The sequence below is a fragment of the Macrotis lagotis genome, chromosome 2 (genome assembly GCF_037893015.1).
Source record: "Macrotis lagotis isolate mMagLag1 chromosome 2, bilby.v1.9.chrom.fasta, whole genome shotgun sequence".
Lineage (NCBI taxonomy): Eukaryota > Metazoa > Chordata > Mammalia > Peramelemorphia > Peramelidae > Macrotis > Macrotis lagotis.
In genome coordinates this window covers 270,065,609-270,086,953 of record NC_133659.1, presented here as the reverse complement: position 1 = coordinate 270,086,953, position 21,345 = coordinate 270,065,609, and positions in this window count along the sequence as shown.

The following is a 21,345-nucleotide window of genomic DNA, read 5'->3' as shown; positions in this document are numbered from 1 at the left end:
TTATATATGTATACATATGTGTATATCTATACATCTATATAGATACATAATATATACATTATATATAATATATATATATATATATATATATATATGAAATAGAAGTAAAGATGATTAATAGTATAAAGAATAGAGCAGAAAGACCCATAGAGTTTTTGTACAAATGTCAGCATGGGCTTGCTAAGAGACTATTTATTTCTCCTAGGATGATCCTATTTGAAGATGATGTGCCTTCCATCTACTTTTAGAAGGCATGACAACAACAACAGCAGCAACAATAATAACATGATAGGGACAAGGACTGGAGTTCTGTCGACATTGATATAAAGAACTGCCAGGGGAGAAAATCCCTTTTAGCTATGTAGGTTGGTTCCCTTCTTTGCACCTCACTATCTTAAAGAACTGTTTAAAATAGTATCAATGTCAAATTGAAATGGAAACTTGTCATTGTTAGAAAATCATTAATTATCATTCTGCCACATTGTATCTTTATTTATATTGCTAAATATTTTTCAATTACATTTCAAAATAGTTCAGGCTATAAGCAGACTAAACTTCGAATTTTATACCCTCTACCTATAACCCTAAATGGATAAATGATAGGCTCATGTTTACATAGTTGATGTCAGAGGTAGGGCTTGAAAACAGGTATATTAGACTTGAAGGGAAGTTCTCTATACACCTTGATGCCTAATATTTTTAATATTTCTATAGTAACCCAAAATTTATATGGTTCTATCTTCACAATAAGGCAGATATGACACATATATTTAACACAAGAAAATGAGATATAGGTGATAAAAACCTTTGTCAGTATTTATTTACACAATTAGTGAATGTCTCTATGATGATGACAATGATAATAACAAATGACAACAATAAGCAGCTAAGTTAAAAGGGAAAAAGTCCTGTGAGAAAAGATTTGACATACTTTTAAACTCACATTTTACCTTGCAGTGGGAATGGAAAATAAATTACTATTTATATAATTTTTGCCCCCAAAATAATATTTTTGCCAACACAACTCAAAATATTAATGATTTAATTTTTTCTTCTTAAAGACAACTAAATAATATAGTAATTTCATGAAGTAGGTCTCATAAACAGTGGTGGCTCATTAACTTTTACTAGATTATGATAAAATTGAGTATTATCATTTGTATTTGTAACTGAGGTGAAGTTGAGAAGCAGATTATGATAAAGCAGATGGATTAAAGAAGGTAGAGGTCTCAGGAAGCATATATGTGTATGTTGAAATGCCTTAATATGAAATTATGAATTAGTTCAGAGAAAAGCTATCTTACTCACTGAGGAAAGTAGAGGAAACTTCTGGGATTTCACAAATAATAGTTTCTTTTAAGTAGATTTAGATGTACATAATGAATTTAAGTATTGCAAGTGACAAAGGAGGGGAGGTTTCTGAGTGATGGTGGAAGTCAAGACTGTGAAGGAAATAGGTAATAAGGAATTTTTTGACTCCTCCTTCTTGTCCAGAGTATCAGGGTGTATGTATGTATGAATGAATATGTTACCAGTAATATAAAGAGTATTCAGAGATGCAATGTTTTTTGGAAAAGCTCACATCTCAGTGAGTACTAGAAAGCAGGAAAGAAGGTTAATAAGTAAATAAGTTTACTTAAGTTTACTGAAACACTTTTTTTCTTTCTTTTATTTTATTTCTCATGAGGTTTTATATTTTTGTGGGGGAGAGAGTATTATGTTTACTCTTAAACAAGAATATTTTAGTAATGTTTAAATAAATTAAAGAAAAAATATAAAAAATTAAAGAAAAGAAAAAGAAGAAGAAAATAAGTTTACTAAATATGGAAATGGTGTTTGGGAGACAAGATTATAGAAGAGAAGAATAGATCTGATGTTTGGGTTTAGCTCACTCTTTTTAGTCTAACTTTTCATTATGTCATTTGGAATTTGCTTGAGAGAGATACTGGAGTGGGTTTCCATTTCCTTCTCCAACTTATTTTACAGATGAAGACCTAAGACATTCAGAGTTAAGTGTCTTATCCAGTATTATGGAGCTATTGAGTATTTGAGGGCAGATTTGAACTCAGGAAAATAAGTGCTCCTTTCTTGGTACACTATCCACTCTTCCACCTAGCAGTACAAGTCACTTGGTGGGATGAGTTAAATAGCACTTAGAAGGAGAGAGAGAAGATAGTTGGGAATGGGGAATGAATTTCTTATGTAATATCCCAGAGTTTAGGATCATTGAGTTGGGTGAGAATGTGCTAATAATTTGGAAATTTAATCCTATTGACAATGAGAAAGGTCTAAGACTAGAACTATATTTGTATGAGCAGAGAGAAAGGAATGGATAGAAGAGATGTTGATAAGGAATAAAATTGCCAGATTAATAACACATAATAATGAAAAGTGAGCAAGAAAAAATGAAAGTGATGACAAAGTTGGAAGCCTGAGTCTCTAAAAGGAAATTTTGGGGGTAGTGTCCCATTGGTAGTTCTCTTTTGTATATGCTAAGATTAAGATGTCTAAGGAATATTAGGTTTGAAATATCCAAGAAACTTCAGGGGAAAAAACTAGATATATAATTATTATAATTTCTTTAAAATAATATTTATTATTTTTCAATAATTCTTTGAGGAAAAATATAAATACATTCCATTATCTATTTTCTTCAGAAGAGGAAATACCATGGAAGGTAAATAAGAGCTCAATTTATGCTAAGTGCTAAATGACCTGAATTCACATTCTGATGCTAATAATATCATGAATAGCTAGGACTTGCATAGCATCATTTAAGTTCAGGAACTATGATAAGGACTTTAAAAATATCTCATCTTTTCTTTATTATGATCTTATAAGGTGGGTACTATTAATATACCTATTGTATAGTTAAGCAAATTGAGGCAAAGAGATGTTAAATGACCTACCCAGGATACACAGTTTTCTAAGTGTTTGAAGATGGATTTCTACTCAAGACTTCCTTACTCTATCTTCAGTGTATATTCATTCCTTTAAAGAAGGAGGAGAACTACTCATTATAATGATGATAATGATGATGATGATGAGGTTGATGATGATGATACTGCTAGCATTTATGTAGCACCTAGTGGTCCAATTAGTTCTAGATCTAGCTACAAATCTCAATTTACCCCCTTCCTTTTAGGTCATTCCTATGAAAATGGTCATTTAAATTATTTTGGTTCCACTTTACCTTCCTTAACAATAGTTCATGCACGTTATGTCAGATTTCTCTAAATTTCTTACATTAATCTCTCTCTTAGGGTAACATATGCACATGCCAAAGTTCATTCAAACTTCCTTAGTCAATGAAACTCACTCTAATCCAGCTTTTTACTTATATCTACATGCTGCTATAGTTGTCCTGGCATGAAATCTTCCCTTTTGATTTACATTCTATCAGGCAAATGTCCATAGGTTAGCTTCATGTATTTGAAATTGATTTTATTATTGAAACAGACTATTCTCATGAAATAATGTAAATGTGACTTCTTTAAAATGTAAAATATGATAATAAGCTACACTGCTTCCCTTAAAATCCACTAGAGATAATGTGACTAGTATGGAAATATGTTAAACATAATTGTACATGTACAACTTTTTTTAGATTGTTCACCAACATGGGGAGACGAGGAGGAGAGGAAGGGTGGTAGAACAATGTGGAACACATAAGCATACAAATGGGTGGACATTAAAAAATACCTTTGCATGTAATTGGAAAAAATAAATTAAAAATTCATTATTAAAAATAGATGGAGGGATGGCTATGTGGCTTAGTGAATAAAGCACTGGCCTTGGAGTCAGGAGTACCTGGGTTGAAATCTGGTCTCAGACACTTAATAATCACCTAGCTGTGTGGCCTTGGGCAAGCCACTTAACCCCATTTGCCTTGCAAAGAAAAACAAAACAAAATAGATGGAGCATTTGGATGCTTCTAAATTTAAAAGATGCCTCGAAAACAAATAAACAAAAAAAAAAGATATTTGAGATGTAGAAGCAAATCATGTTTATATCAATATTAAAAGGTTATAGAAAAGTAACTATTTTGTTGAAAAGAATCAGACAGGCATATATATATATTAAACATTAAATAAAAACAATTCTCTTTAAGAAAAGAAGTCTGTAAAATTACATCTTCATTATTTTAAATTTTGTTACTTTATGTGATTAGGAGAAGTTTTACTTCTCTTAGTGATTTTTCTATAAGCAGAAATAAAATAAATAAAATAAAAAAGCAGAAGGATATATAGATTGAACAAAACATCAAGTCTAAGACACAATACAAATCAAAATTTCAAAAGACTATTAGAGAAATAAAATCTATACATGTACATATATATTTATATATCCAAAAAAGTCATATTTTTTGTCTTTTGATGTAAAGTAAAACACTTCATTTTTTCCATCAAGGGGAAAGATATTTTTTAGTCAAGACTATGGACTGAAAAATTCAAATTTGTTGAATTATATGAATTTTTCCACTTATGAAAAATAAATCACTAATAAAAATCCACTGGACCCAAATTGAATATTTATTATTTTCAGCATTTTGTTTTCTATATGTTATAGAATTTATAGAATAATTTCTAAATTTGACATGTGAAGCAAATTCATGAATCAAGGTTAAATATAAAATATATAAATAATATCCTTACCTCATTCTTCCAGTCTTTCCATAATTTGTTCTAATAAAAGGAGATATTTAAAAAGGGGAAGAGGAACTTCAAAAGTAGAACCACGTTTACACCAACAGATATGGAGCAATAACACTCTAGGACCTCAGTGATGGAAAAACAATATCTTAATTGGCATTTTATTTCTCAAAATCCAATTATCCATCTGTTTCCAAATTTCCTTAGTTTATAGTTGCATAAAAAGTCCCTTTTAAGTGCCTTCGTAGAAGATAAAGTGTGACAGCAAGTGAAATAATATTCGACTTTCTGGATGTGGTGAAAAACTCTAAGCTTCTACTTCTTTCTGCAATATTCACTTTATTGAGGTAGGAATGGTAAAGAATATTCAAAGATCCCATATTGTATCTTGGATGTGGTGGACATACTGCAGGAAATTGAGTCATCTTGCCCACTCCCAATTAAAAAGAGAACTAAGAGTTCTCTTGTGGCTACAACTTCGTGCTCCTGAACATTTAACTATTGAGTTCTTAGGAATCACAATTTGTGTGTGTATGTGTGTTAAGATATTATGTGCTTTAGAATATTCCCTATCAAATTATAATATTGAAACTTTTTTTAATTTACAGATGACAATGACCAATCAAGTTGCATAAACCAGTTCATATCCTCAACACAAATGGGTTTCAATATATGCTCAAAATTTTTGACTTTTTCACTATCCTTATTTCCTGAAATATAAATCTTTCTCATGCACATGTAAAACAATAGAAAATCTATCATTCATAAAACTTTCTCTTAAGACTCCTCCTCCTTGTATTCTTCCTTATTCTCCACTTCCTCCTCCTTTTCTTTCCTTTTTTCTTCTTCTTTTATCTTCCTTTTCATCAGTCTCCAACTATGATCTCATAGGCATAAAAAATTTTCAATGAAGGAGGAACTCCCAATTCTGATATAAATTTACAACTGACTATACATTAATAGCAAATTGTCTGGGTCAAAAATGAAAGGTTTAGTGAATTATCCATTGTCAGACTGCCATCATATTTCAGCAATAAGACTAAAATTGGGGCATCTTGAACTTTGTTAAGCCCTCTATTTCAACATTTTGTGTCTCCAACTTTATTGGCTTTTATTAATAACAGCGGTTAAAATTTGCACACACATACATAAATATATATATATATATATTCTGTAGATAGATAGACAGAGACAGACAGACAGACAGATAGATAGATAGATAGATAGATAGATAGATAGATAGATAGATAGATAGATAGATAGATAGATAGATAGATAGAGTGAGTGTATATATGTCTAAGGTTTATGAGTTTTTCATGGTCCTTTCTTTCATAACCATGCTTACAAGTTAGTTTATGAAATACTTAGGCGAGATCAATTTATTTTTCTTTTATAGTTGAGTAAACCATTGCCAATCATGATCAAATTATTTGCTTTATGTAGCATGGCTAGTATAACAGAGATCTCTTTGCCTTTCCTGTCACTTTCTTATCTCTTGATTTTGCCATTGTTGTCACTATAATTGCCATCAAGTGATGCTGTTTTCTGTTCTATATGCATTCATTACCCTGATTTACTTGTTTGTTCTTTCTTTTCAATAAAATGTACTAATATAGTTATTTAAGAACCCTTCCCATTAAAAATATTGTTGCAGTATTGCCTCCTGAATCATTCTCTGTCTTCTGAATAACAAAAGCATTTGGCTTAGATTCTGATCTTCTGACTACTCTGTCTTACTTTCAGTCTCATTTCTGATACCTCAGAAACATCCACTGAGTAGTCTTCCTCTTATGCTGACATCACTAATAGCACATAATATGGGAAGAAAAGCTAGCTGTTTATCTTCACAAGATCTAGAATTTCTGATCCTCATCTTGCCAGTGAGAAATTGGTCTCCTAACATGCCTGAAGGGATAATGCTTGTCTCTATATTATCTGCAAAGATTCAATTTTCTAAGAGCCCACATAAAATCTATGATAATATGCCTCAATTTTCTTTAGGTTAAGGTCAAATCAAGTTCTATGAAGTTTCACTCATCATAAATAAGTGATCAAGAATTAGGTTTTTTTTTATTTGATATAATTCACCCATCGGAGAGGAAAAATTATATTGTGTAGTAACATAAGAATGAGAAAGATCGAGTTCAAATTTTAACTTTGCCATATTAGAAAATGTTACCAACTCTCCCAAAGTCACTGAAAAATAGACAGAATGAATTAGTACACTTAGGAAGTTTGTCTCTCTCTCTTAACTGTGGTCTGGGAAGCACTAATCTCTTTAGAGATCTGAAAAATTACATTTGAAGACATAAATGAATCTCAAATAATTTCTACCATAATTCTCAGTTGTCCACTAGTTGTGATTTTATTCAAGTTCTATACTTGGGAATAGGTTATTTTAATGAAGTTATTTTTTATATAAATTTTGCATATGGTATGCAAACCTTAATCAGTTGTTATTCTCTCAATTCTTATTTTCCTCTCTATCATATATCAGAAATTCTCAATTCTAATATCACCATTAGTTTTGTTTCCCAAAGAGTTCATAAAAAACATAAAAAGACCCATATGTGTAAGTCTATTAAAGCAGTTCTTTTTTTGGTGGCAAAGAACTGGAAATTGACAGAATTCCCATCAGTTGTGGAATGGATGAACAAATTATGCTATGTGAATGTGATGGAGTACTATTATTTATTTTAAGAAATAATGAATGGGCAAACTTTAGAAAATCCTGAAAAGACTTGAAGGAGCTGATGTAAGTGAAGTAAACAGAACCAAAAGAATATTGGATACATTTACAGCAATATTGTGTGATGATAAAAAATTATGGACTTTAACTTTGATCTTTTTGGCAATATATTGATGAAAGAAAACATCAAATGATATGATTGAAAATGTCATCCACTTCCAGAGACAGAGCTATGGAATTTGAATACAGATTAAAATAAACTATTTTTATTTTTTAAACTTTTTTGTTTTTTCTTCCTCATGATTTTTCCCCTTTGGTTCTGATTCTTCTTTCATAGCATAACTAATATTGAAATATGTGTAAAATGACTGTGAATGTATAAACTATGTCAGATTGCTTGCTATCTCATGAAAGAGAAAAGGAAGAGCGGAATAGAGAAAACTTTACACAATGAATATTGAAAACTACCTTTACAAATAATTGGAAAAATAAATTTTAAAAAAGAAATTCTCAATTCTAATTATAAATTATAGAAATGGAAGTTAGAAACTACAAAAATTTCAAATATTACAGAAAACAATTTCATAGACAAAATTATACATAAATTATATGCCACTATATTATATGTACATATTTTTCAACCCATAGATAAGACTATAAAATTTATATTGAAAAGAGGGAAAAAATAGGAGATGAATTAATATGTACAAAAGATTGTAGTTACTTTTTATTATATCAAAAAGACTATTTTTACATAAGTTTTTCAGTAGCAATAGAAATTGTTATATAAATGTTTAGAACTTTGCTACTAATTTTATTGAAATATTGAGTTTATTCAATTCTTTTCCCATTCTCCTGATCTTAAAATGTTTTGATATCATTTTCCATTTTTTCTTCATCTCTCTTTTTCTCTAATAGTGAGGTACACTTAATAAGATTGACCAAGGTCAAACACGTTACATGTATAATTAATATCATCCCCTTCCAAATTCTTTAGAATATTGAATATTCACTCATCTACCACTGGAATTTTAATTAGAAAGTCATTTTCTTAGGCTATCTCACTATATCCTTCCACTCTCTCCCTCTCATCCAAATACCTTGGAAAATATTTTGACAATCAACATCTCCATTTTATTTCCTATTATTCATTCCTGGTCTCTTTGCATTCTGGATCCTGACTTAATCAATTGAATTGACTATCACCAAAGTTACCAGGGATCTCTTATTTATAATATCAGATCATCTTTTCTGTCTCAATATCTCTTGAACTACATGCTTCTTCTGTCAATGCTGACAAGTTGATCCCGTTTAGGTTTATATGACAGGGCTTTCTCTTTCTTCTTGTCATACCTGTCTGACCACTTCTTCTCAATATTTTTTGCTAGTTTATCATTCATGTCACAATACCATTACTTTGGGTTGTGTTTCCTAAATTCCTAAGGTTTTTTCCTTCATTCTCCCCCCGAACAACATCTTACGCCTTACTTATCATGCCAATTTCTTTTACCCTCACTCCCAACTATCTTCCATATGCATCTTTGTACAGATTTATAAATTTTGTTATGTGTACATGCATTATGTTCATAGGTATAAATTTAAATATTCTTACATATATAATATATACTTATCCATATATATGAATCTATCTATCTATATATGTAAATATAATTTTATCAATGGCTCATAAATAGTTAATCCAGAGTGATTAAAAATGTCACTTGAGGGGTGGCTAGGTGGCGCAGTGGATAAAGCACTGGCCTTGGAGTCAGGAGTACCTGGGTTCAAATGCGGTCTCAGACACTTAATAATTACCTAGCTGTGTGGGCTTGGGCAAGTCACTTAACCCCATTTGCCTTGCAAAAAAAATTGTCATTTATTAAGATATCTTAACAAAAGGACCACCTCTCTCAAGTGGAGAGGGGCTCTGAATCCCAGAAATGCTATGTCTTACACGGACTTTGAAAGTCTTTTGCCTCCCTCTTTGTGCCAATCATTGACTGGGGTCACAATCTAATTGATACATTCACCCCCATATATTTTCCCTGCCCTGCTCATTATATTAATGAGCACAGGGGAAAAGAACAGGAATCTCCTCTAGTATGTACAAAGGAAAAGGACAGACCCTAGTTTAACTCAGCATTAAATGAGGCAGATCTGATCTAATCTCAAATTTTGATCAGGTTGAAGCTACCTCACTGTTTTACACTTACATAACTTCCCATAGGCACCAATACAGGCAGACCCCAGTCTTTGTAATGTAAAATAACAATCTCCCTTCACATTCTTTGGGAAGCCATATTAGTCACATATAGATATTCCTATCTATCTAGCTAGCTAGCTAACTAACTATCTAGCTCTCTATCTCTTTGTGGTAATCCCCATTAGAATTTAAACTTGAGACAAGAAATAACTTCTTTCTTTGTACTTAAATCCCACTGCCTAATGTATTGTTTGTCACTTAGTAAATGACTAATAAATAATTGGTGAGTTATTGATTGGTCATTATTGGTATCGATAATATGTCATTGTGTTTCCCAGACTCTTGAGCCAATACCCTTTCCTGAAGAACAAAGCAAGCTGTTAATAACTTCCTTCCCTATAGCAGATAACTGACCTAAAAATTTTGCCAAAATTGTGAGTTTATGTAAAAATAAAAGTAGGATGACAGAGCATGGACATTTATGCCAGGTTATAACTTGCTTTTCGTACTGAAGTACTATTAAATATTAGCGAATTTGTAATAGATGAATTGCTACATCTACAATCCTTCATATATATATATATATATATATATATATATATATATATATATATTTATATATCCTAAGTGAGAAAGTCACTCACCTTGAATTTTCTAACATCCTGCATGTAATGGCACAAGCAGAAAAGAGCTCACTGATATTTATATTCAAAATAAAGTTCAGACTAGGAAAATTAATCCCTTTCCATCTACATTTTTTATTATAAGTTCTAAGATAATTTTATAGAAATATTTGTTATATGGATATATAATAAACATGAATATTACATTGAGGGTAGTTTGGCATAGGACATTAAGTTAGGATTACTGCCATTTCTTAACTTTAGGACCATGGGCAAGTCACTTATTGATAAGTTCAGAAATCTACATGCCCATATGACTTCAGACAATATCTACCCTAATCTAGAATACATCTTCAGAGAAGCATATGGTTTATGTCTCTGTCTGTGAATGTACATGTGTGATTGTATGTGTATGTGTTTGTATGTGTGTGCTAATTTTCTGGTCCAGAGAGTCAGTTGCTAAGCAATTACCATTAAACCACTGAAGGTAGAGATACAGAAAAAAAAATGGAAAGAAAAAAAGAAAACATTAAGAACAAATCCATTAAGAAGAAAACAAGAAAAAATACATAAAAACTACATTATTGCTATAATAAATTTATTAAATACATTAAAACAAGCTATAAATAAATCAATGTTTTCATATGTAATTGTTCTTACCATACTGCAATATGCTTGTGATTGTTAATTCCATAATTATTTTTACAATGTTAAAAAGGAAGTGTGGTGTTTATTAAAGATGGAAAGGAAAGTCAGGGACAAAAACCATTAGCAGGATGAAAATAAAGTAACAAAAGCATATCAATTTATTTCCTGTGTTAATTTGTTTGTTTGTTTGTTTGTTCATTTCAACACCTTAGCAGAAAACCCTGAGATAAATGACTTGGTTCAATAATTTGATGATATTGAAAAACATAGATTTACTCTGGAAAATTTGCCATGATGACTGTAAAATTATTTTAAAATTTGAGGTAGTATCATACATCTGAATCTAGATTTTGGAGACCAAAAATTAATAACTAATATAAACAAGTATAATCCAATACTTTCCTCATTTTTTTCTTTTCTGCCAAGAAGGGCTTATAACTTACTAGAAGAAATGAGAAGTCCTTCAGATTCAAAGGAAAAAAATTCAAGAGAGCTAACAAAATCAAAATTGCATTTTTAGCTTTTTGATAAAAAATAATAGATGGGCATTTTTGAACAAAATAAGCAAAAAAGAAAATGAGTGCAATGAGAATCATTTCCCTACCCTCTTTGGACTAGGAAAAAAAATCATGCTGAAAAGATAGAGGTAATAATGAAGGCACTTAGTTCTGAAATCCATGAAAAGTGATTTAAATGATAGAAATACAAAGGCTGGGTGGGTGGGTGGGGGACAAAGAATAACATCTAATCCTATTTGTTTGTAGAAAGTTAAGGTTAAATGCTAGAGGGCCCTGGGAATAGCTTGATCTTTAAAAATGGAAAGAATGATTTTACTATAAAAGAAGAATACCTATGAAAGAACAAAGGCAACAAAAATGAGAAAGAAATGTTACATCTGAGGTGGTAGAGGTCAGAGCAAGGATTTCATTCTGTGCTCAGTATAGAAGTAATTATTATCAGGGCAAATCTGTAAAAATGACCCTGTAAATTATGCCTTTGCTTGCATTCCTCATTATATAATCTTCTTAGCATTAGAAAAAGAAATCGGAATAATTGGCATAGAGTGATGAATTCAAGAGACTTCTTAACCCCTTTTCAATTTCAGCAAATAACCCTAGAGAGACAGAACATTGTTGCCTTCTTGACAATTGTTTTAAAATACCTATTCAGTCTGTCCAAGGACTACGTAATCATTTGCTAAAGAAGTGACTATCAAGGATTTATTTCTTTTGGAAGTTTCAAGACACAAATCCCTTTAGCATCTTAAACTATGGGGGAGACAGGAAGCAGTGACTTAATGATCACGGGAACAGAACTGAAAGTGCCAACCTGCTCTCTTAGTATGTGAGGGGAGCCATCTGGTCACATCTTCAAAGAGTGTTTTCTCAAGGGTAATTTGGGTGAGAACCACTAAGCAAAGCTGAAAGGGTCTGTCACCCATGCTGTGAGCAAGATGACATACTTGTCATGTTACAGCCACAGAGTCACATACCTCTGAAAATACAGAGATCGTTCTTCAAAGCAGAATTTTGAAAACTGAGAATGAATGGGGGGAGGTCATAGCTAGGGACATGAATGCAAATTGACTTTAATTTTTTTTAAACTCAAAATGAATATCTAATGAATTTAGAGACCAAATTGAAATTGAGAAATTGTCAGTTAAACAGCTGTGCAAAAAAACCCCCCAGTATCCCATAAAATATGCACCACCACAAATAAAAGGTTTCTAGGAGAAAGTTATAGGAATGTCATTGGTAATAAAAATGTTATTCTATTTGTCACATCCATAAGAAGCTATAAAAGAAATTCTTAGGGTTGATAAGCATCTTCATCAAGAATTCAAGAAAAACTTCCAAGACTTATACTGAGCAAATGGGATCCTAATCACTTGATAAATAAATCTCAGTGTTAAACTAGCTTTATGAAAGACATACAAATTAAAGAATTCATTAAAAGAAATAGTTATCAAATCACAGCTTTCAATGTATAAATTTCTGAAGTATACAAATACTTTATGATCACAGTACATATAGTAATGTTATTCAGTTGTATTCAGAGGAAATTGATTTAAGTCCTATTTATTCTACTTTGCAGAATGAAAGAATAATTTTATACTTGGGACAAACATGGAAAAACAATTATTTTAATTCCTTTATTTTATTAAAGAGAGATGTGAGATCTAGTGAATTAAAGTTACTTATCTGGGATCATACATTAATGGAAATGTGGAAATCCTAAGTCAAATTTACTGACTACTAAATCATTATACTCAATTACATTATGAACAGTTATACAATGGTCATTTTGTAAGAAATATTTATATTTTATAGAAACATGCAAATTGTGTGAATTTAGTCATGTCACTTTTTTATGATTTATATCTCTGGCTTTTAATTTTCTTGTAGATACAAAGACTACAAACCCACTTTGGCAGTTTCCTTAAAGTCCTTTGCATTCTTGAAGACCATTTCTGATGGGGAATGTCCATTGAAATGGAACTTTCATTAAATATAAACACATACAGATATATACATACAAAGATATAAACATATAATATGATCATACATACAGATATTTACATGCATACAGATGTATATATATGAATATTTGTGTAGCATGTGTTCATATATATGTGTATAGATATGTATACATATATGTGTGAATATATAATGAATTTCAGGTTTCCCCTAATCTCTTCTCTTTATTTGACCTACTTATAGTCAGTTAGGACGTAAGAAATGTGTAATTTATTATGATTAGAATTATCAGAGTTGATTTTTTAGAAATATTAGAGTTGATTTTTACTATTAATTCTCCATAAACTCTCATATCTAAATGATTTCCAAGTTGTTTATTCTACCTCCATGATGTCTTTTGCAGTCATTCATTCTTCTTTCTTTCCATTATCAACATCTTATTACAAATATTCATCATTAGCCACTTGTATTATTTGAATAGCCTCATAGAAATTATTGTCTTTTTGTTTGTTTGTAATAAACCTTACTAAAATGGAGTGCATCCAAATGATGCAGTGGATAAAGCACCAGTCATGGATTCAGGGTGACTTGAATTCAAAATCTGATCACGGACACATACTAACTGTTTGACCCTAAACAAATCACTTAAATCAGTTGACAGGAAAAAAAAATATCCATTACTAGAACAATAACAAAATTATTCCTAGAATATTTTCCTCTATTTCTTCCCAGAAGTTTTCACCATAAAATAATAATTTAAAGGAAAAAATAACCAAAGGAAAGAAACCTGGAAAACATATTGATACATTGAAAAATATATGTACAGCCAAGAGGGTACCATGAAGGTAACATGAGCCTTTAGCTTTTCTCTACTAAGGATAAATAAAGACTCTACTCTTACATTCAAATTTCAGATCCCACCAAGAAAAAGAGAACATTAAAAGAAGTTTTCAACTGTAGACATCATGGAGGATCTTCAATGATGGTATGTTTCTTTTGGGGGGAAAGTGGAAGTAAAGTTCAAGGGGCAGGAAAGTGGGAAAGCCAGCAGAAGGCTCTTGGTCACAGTGCAATACAGGTCCCAAAAGCTTTACAACAACAGAAGCCCCAGAAGCTAGATAGCAATCCAGAATAAAGTTCTCCATTCCCAAACAAAGTCTGCATCCTGAGAACACTGGGTAAAACACAGGATTGGGTTGGGAACAAACTATGGTTAAATCAGAACCTGATCATAAAGGAGGAAAAAAAAAACTCAGCAAAGGCAAGGCCTGGACTGCATATGTAACATCTTAGCCAATGGCAAGCCAGGAATCAGGCTCTAGCCCCAGCAAAAAAATAAAAATAAAAATAAAAAGATGGTATGCTTGTATCCATAGTCCCTGTACCCTGGGAGCAGAACTAAAATAGAAAAGATAACCAAAAAAGTTAAAAGAACACTCACTATAGAAAATTATTTTGCAGACAAAGATGACAGTAATGCCATGTCTGAAGAAGAAAACAGTGAAAAATCACTCACAGGGGAAGTTTCAGAACAGTTTATAAATTGGACTCAAATATCAAAGCTCAATGAAGAGTTTAAAAAATAATTTTAAAACCAAAGAATGGAAGAAGATGAAATATGGAAAAAAGAAATGGAAGTCATGCAAGAAAATTATGAAAATTTGACCAAAGAAATCAACTCCATTAAACTTGAAAAGGGAGCAAGGTGAAAATTGATTATAACTATAATTTGATGCAATTTGAGACAATGCTGCTTATCAAGCAATCAAGTAAATAATCTTTGATGATATCTTGATAACAATATGAACTTATCAAGTAATCAAATAATCAAACTATGATTGATGATACCTGATTAATAATATTGAAGTGATAAAAACACTAAGGGAAAAAGCATAAAGATTAATAATTTTAGGGAGAAAGAAGGGAGAATGGGAATGTTGGGTAAATTCTATTTAGTAGATTTAGTTCAGTGAGGGAATAAGATACATTCCCACTTGGGTTTAAAAATCTAACTTAATTGATAAAAGGGAAGGGAATGTATAATTGAAAATAAACTTAAAGTCAAATTTTTAAAAGGAAAGTCAAAGGGGAAAGGTAGTATAAAATTGGTAAAGAGGAATCAGTGAAAAGGAAAGAGAAAATTTAAACAGAGAAAATTAACATGAAGGAAAGTAACTGTAAATGTGAATGGAATAATTGTTCCATAAAACAGAAGGAGACAGCAGAATGCATTAAAAACCAGAATCCTACAATATGTTGCTTACAAGAAAGCCATTTGAAGCAGAGAGATACATACAGGGTGAAGGTAAAAGGTTGGAGTATATTATGCCTCAACTGAAGTAAAAAAAAAAATCTAGGGTAGCAATCCTAATCTCAGAAAAAGTAAAGGCAAAAATCAATCTCATTAAAAGGGAAAATGAAGGAAACTACATCTTCTTAAAAGGCACCATTGTCAATGAAACTATATTATTACTAAACATGTATGCATCTAGTAGTGTAGCATCCATATTCCTAGAGGAATTGAGTGAATTACAAGGAGACATGGACAGCAAAACTTTAATAATGGGTGACCTCAATCTTCCTGCCTCAGAATTAGAAAAACCTAACAACAAAATAAATGAGAAGGAAGTTAAGAAGATGAAATCTTAGAAAGCTTAGATGTGATAGACTACTAGAGAAAACAATGAGGATAGAAAATGATATCCTTTTTCTTTTCAGCAGAACATGGCACCTTCACTAAAATTGACATGTACAAGGGCACAAAAACGGAAAGGGGTTAATAGAGTATGTGGCCATGAGGAGCTCATCCTCAGAGTCACTGAGACCGGGGACAACAGGAATATCTGGTTCCTGTCCATATCAGAGTGCTCTGAACTCAGGAAGGAGCTCTGGCCCTTCTCTCTGTTTGTTCTCTGCCTTTCATTCTTGAGGCTCTAAGAAGGGTACACAGAACCCATCAACGTTGTATCTGATAGTGCTTATGCTGTGAATATAGTACAGAAAATAGAACAGTCCATTTTGATAGATCATAAATATTCCATAGGATGCCTGTTAAACCAATTGCAAAATATAGTCAGCACTTGGTCCAATCCATTGTACATCAAGCATGTTAGATCTTATATGGACAGAATTTTTCCGTTATTTGAAGGGAATAAGCTGGTGGATTCTGCATTGTCTCCTTCACTCATTTGTTCGGTTCAAGTAGCTGAACAAGCATACTCTAAATTTCATATGTCTTCCCTTTCTTTAGTCCATTTATTTGGCATTACTAGGGAACAAGCCCATTGTATAGTAAAAAGATGTACTCGATGTATTCCCTTTACACCTCCTACCTCGACTGGTGTCAATCCAAGAGGTTTAGCTCCTAATGAAATATAGCAAATGGATGACACTCATTTGTCTGGTGTCAGTATCCATATGACCATTGACATGTTTTCTAGGTTGTTAATGGGCACAGTTCAACGCAGTTAACAATTGAGACATGTGAAAAACCATCTGTTTCATTGTTTTAACAAATTGGGCTTCCCTTGTGAGATAAAAACTGATAACGGACCAGTTTATACTTCCTGGTCTTTTCATGAATGGCTAAGGGAGTTGGGTGTGATACATATCACGGGTATTCTGTAGAACCTCACTGGACAGGCCATAGTGGAGAGGACTAATCGTACCCTAAAAGTGATCCTCTATGCCAGGGTTACCTGGATAAGTCTGTATATACATACAGTTACCTTCAGTTTTTGAAATTCAACAATTTGACACCAGCTATGAGACATTATGTGACCATAAAAAAGATGCTACAATCTAGACACATAAGAGACAATTCAATAAACAATTGAAAAAAGGTTATGATAAAATATCTGAACAATAAATCATCAGAACCTTTTCCTGGATTAATATGGGGTCCTGGGTATTTTTGTGTTTCCACAGATGCAAGGGACCAGTGGATTCCCATTAAATGAATCAGAACAGTGGAAGAACAAGAGGACACAAAGAAGAGGAAAAAGATGGAGAAAGAATCACTATAAAAAGAAAAGAATGTTGGCACTCTTGAAAATGTTTCTCCTTTTACAAATAACTGTTGAAAAAGCTAATGCTGAACATAATTGGGCGTTCGTACCTTCTCCACCTTGGTTGAAAGCTCTATCATGGACAGATGATATGCCTTCTTTTCATTTGTATGGTAATCTATCTTGAAATGTATAAAGAAGGAGGGTTTGAAGGGACAGCTCTTGACAAGGCTTTAATAAAGGGCACCAAAGGATTTGTATTCAGGGGACTAATGAAAGGCCTCCAATTATGTATACAAAAGAAGACTGGTGGCATTTGGACTGGTGAACAATGAAATGTTACTACAACAATACACAAACTGGTGCCATGGTGCACCCAAGTTGGTGATGGATATATGTTGTTGGGAGATTTGTTTGTTAAACAACAAAAAGATAGTATATAGATTAATACTAGAAGATATCAATTATACACATGGAGATTCGAAGGGATTGATATTCCAATAAACAAAATAAAGAAATATTTGCATAATAGGGCCCATACCTTTTGTAACAGTGTCTTACCACACAGTCTCACTCTACTAGCCAATTACCCAGGTTTCATGCCCTATACTACTTGTCATACACATCAGTGTGTTAAGGTACCATTAAATTTTCATAACTATGCAGGGTACCTTATATCATGTCACAATAGTACCAGGCATTTAATAGATAGAGGAGCTGGAGAATATCCAAGACAACAATATTACCATAAGCAGGAAAAATAGTGAAAGAGATTGAAAAAGTAATTGTGGCAGCAGGAGGGCCAACAGTGCAGGGTATGCCAGAATTATCTGGTCTAGACCCAGGCAATAACATCGCTAATAACATTTCCATAACGGGCCAAGTATGCATAGGAAAAAGATATGCTTTCCTTGTATCTACAGATAAAAATTCCTCACTGACCTTGACCAATTATTCTCCAGGTGTATATAATATAACTTGTATAAACTGCATATTCATAATGTGTTTGGGACTGCATCTCTCTATTGGGAGTCACATATTTATTGTGACTAGACCTCATTATGCCTTCATGATAGTTAAAACAAATGATTGGTTTAGAACTAAGAGTGGTCATATCTTCATCCTTTTGGATGATCATATAAGGGCAATTCAAACTCCTTTGAAAAGATGTATTTCTTGTGTTATTTTGGGCATTACATTACTGGTAGAAGCCATTGTGACCTCTACAGCCCTTGCTATATCAATATCTAATACTCAGAATCAAATAGCTGAAGCACAGGGATTACAAGAATTAATGCAGAATGTTTCAGTTGGATTTAAACATCAATTTCAGGTAGATGAGCAATTTTATAAGGCATTATATCAATTGCAGAAAGCCACTATGTTTTTGGGAGAAGAAGTACAATATTTGGAATTACAACAAATGTTACAATGTGGTTATAGATATAATCAATATTGTTTGACCAAAGTGCAATATAATGGATCTCAAGTAGAATGGAATGTTGTTAGAGCCCAGCTACATGGATTGAGTATGGAAAATGTTACATTAGAATATTCAAAATTAGTCCAGATAGCTGATCATATTGACCAGGCAGCAGATTCTGATTTATGACCTAATCAGTTTTCAGATAAGCTGATTCGGTTCTTTCATACTCCATCTGGTGGTCTGTTGCATGTATTCTTACCTTATATCTTGTTTGGTATTGGATTGTTATTATTTGGCTTGTGTATGCCCCTTGTGATACAAGTCCTCATCTCATGCATAAGAAGGGTTTTGACTGATGTTTTTGTGGATCCTCTGAGACAACCCTTTTCTGGGAATCTTTAGGGTGCTTCACGCTTAAAAAAGAAAGGGGAATTGTAAGGGGTCAATAGAAAGAGTATGTGGCCATGAGGAATCCATCCTGAGAGTCAATGAGACCGAGGATAACAGGAATATCTGGTTCCTGTCCATACCAGAGTGCTCTGAACTGAGGAAGGAGCTATGGCCCTTCTCTCTGTTTGTTCTCTGCCTTTCATCCTTATCTTATTGAAGATTCTCAGAAAGGAGCTTTGGCCCTTATCTCTCTGCCTTTCATCTTTATCCTGTTTAAGATTCAACATATTCCAGGATACATACCTTTGTGGCATGCCTTTTACTTTTTCACAGTGCCTGGAGATGAGGAATGCTGATAACAGGGGGACTAGGCTTATATATACCCTTACTCAACTATGTGAGTTAGAGGTGTAGCATCTGCCTGCAATAAACTCCTTGCTTATCTCTCACTAGCTGACTTTCATTATTGACCATGCTAGCATGTCCAGCGGCATCCCAAAGAAACCAAGGTAGAGACCTGGCTGCCCAAAGTGGGACATTATAAAAAACCTTATAATCAAATGCAGAAAGGCATAAATAATAAATGCACACTTCTCAGACCATGATGCAATAAAATTTACATGTAATAAAAGGGTCAGAGAAATATAAACCAAGAAATAATTGGAGCTTAATTAACTTTAGATTAACTGATGGGTCAATCAAATAGCAAATAATAGAAATAATCTGTAAATATAGTTAAGACAATGATAATAACAAGATATCATTTCAAAATTTATGGAATGAAGCCAAAGCAAGTTTGAGGGGAAACTTTATATCTCTAAATTCTTATAAGATTAGAGAAAGAAGAGTTCAATGAATTTCAAATACAACTAAAAAAGCTGGAAAAAGAACAAATTAAATACCATTTGAGAAATTCTGAAAATCAAGAGAGAGATGAATAAAGTTGAAAGCAAGAAAACCATTTATCTCATAAATAAAATTAAGAGTTGGTTTATATGAAAAGGGCAATAAAATAGTCAATCTGTTGCTTAATCTGATTACAACAAAGAAAGAGGATAACCAAATTACCAGTTTCAAAAAAAAAAGGTGAACTAACTACCAATAAGAAGAAAATTAAAGAGATAATTCAGATCTACACTGCTGAACTATATGCCAATAAATTGTATAACATGAGTGAAGTGAATGAATTACAAATTTCAAACTCCCCAGATTAACAGAAGAGGAAATTAATTACTTAAATAACCCCATTTCAGAAAAAGAAATTGAAGAAACCATAAATTAACTGCCTAAGAAAATGTCTCCAGGCACAGATGGATTTACAAGTGAATTGTAGCAAACATTAAGAAACAATTAACTGAGCGCTTACATATTAACTTTTAGTCAAATCTGATGGGAGTAAGATTCAAGTGGTTCTCGCCTCCCACTTTCTTCCCCTCTAATGCAATAATCCCTTTTTACCTCTTAATGTAATGCGATTTGTCCCATTCACTATACTCCAACCTCCCATCTCTTTACTATCCCACTTTTTAAGGCAGGATTATTTTAAAATCATTCTATCTAAGTTACAGAGAAGTCATGATTGTCTATCACTTCTTGCTTAATATGTTCTAAGAGATTTGGAGTTCTTGAGAGATGTGAGAGTCTTTCTCCCAGGTGGGGATACAGCCAGTTTCATCTTATTGGATAGCAGTTTTTTCTCTACCTTTTTTAACCTTTTCATGTGTCTCTTGAATCTCCTGTATAAAGTCCAAATTTTCTATTAATCTCTGGTCTTTTCATCAGGAAAAGTTGGAAGTATCCTATTTTTTTATGTCCATCTTTTCCCCTGGAAGAGATGGTTCAATTTTTCTAGATAGTGAATTCTTGGCTAGATTCCAAACTCCCTTGCTTTTCAGCCAAGCCCTTTGATCTCTTAATGTTGATGCAGTCAGGTCCTGTGCAATGCATCATGTGTCTCCTTGGTATCTGAATTGATTCTTTCTCGTTGCTTGCAGGAATTTCTCTTTTATTCCATAGTTCTGGAATTTGGTCACAATATTCCTTGGATATCAATTTATTCTTTCAATAACTATTTTGCACTCTGGTTCTATGATGTTAGGGCAATTTTCCCTCATCAAATTCTGTAATATTATGTCCAGCCTTTTTATCTCTTCACTATTTTCAGGGAGCATAATCATTCTCATGTTGTCTCTCCTGGTTCTAGTCTTGATTTTATTCGTTTTACCAATGA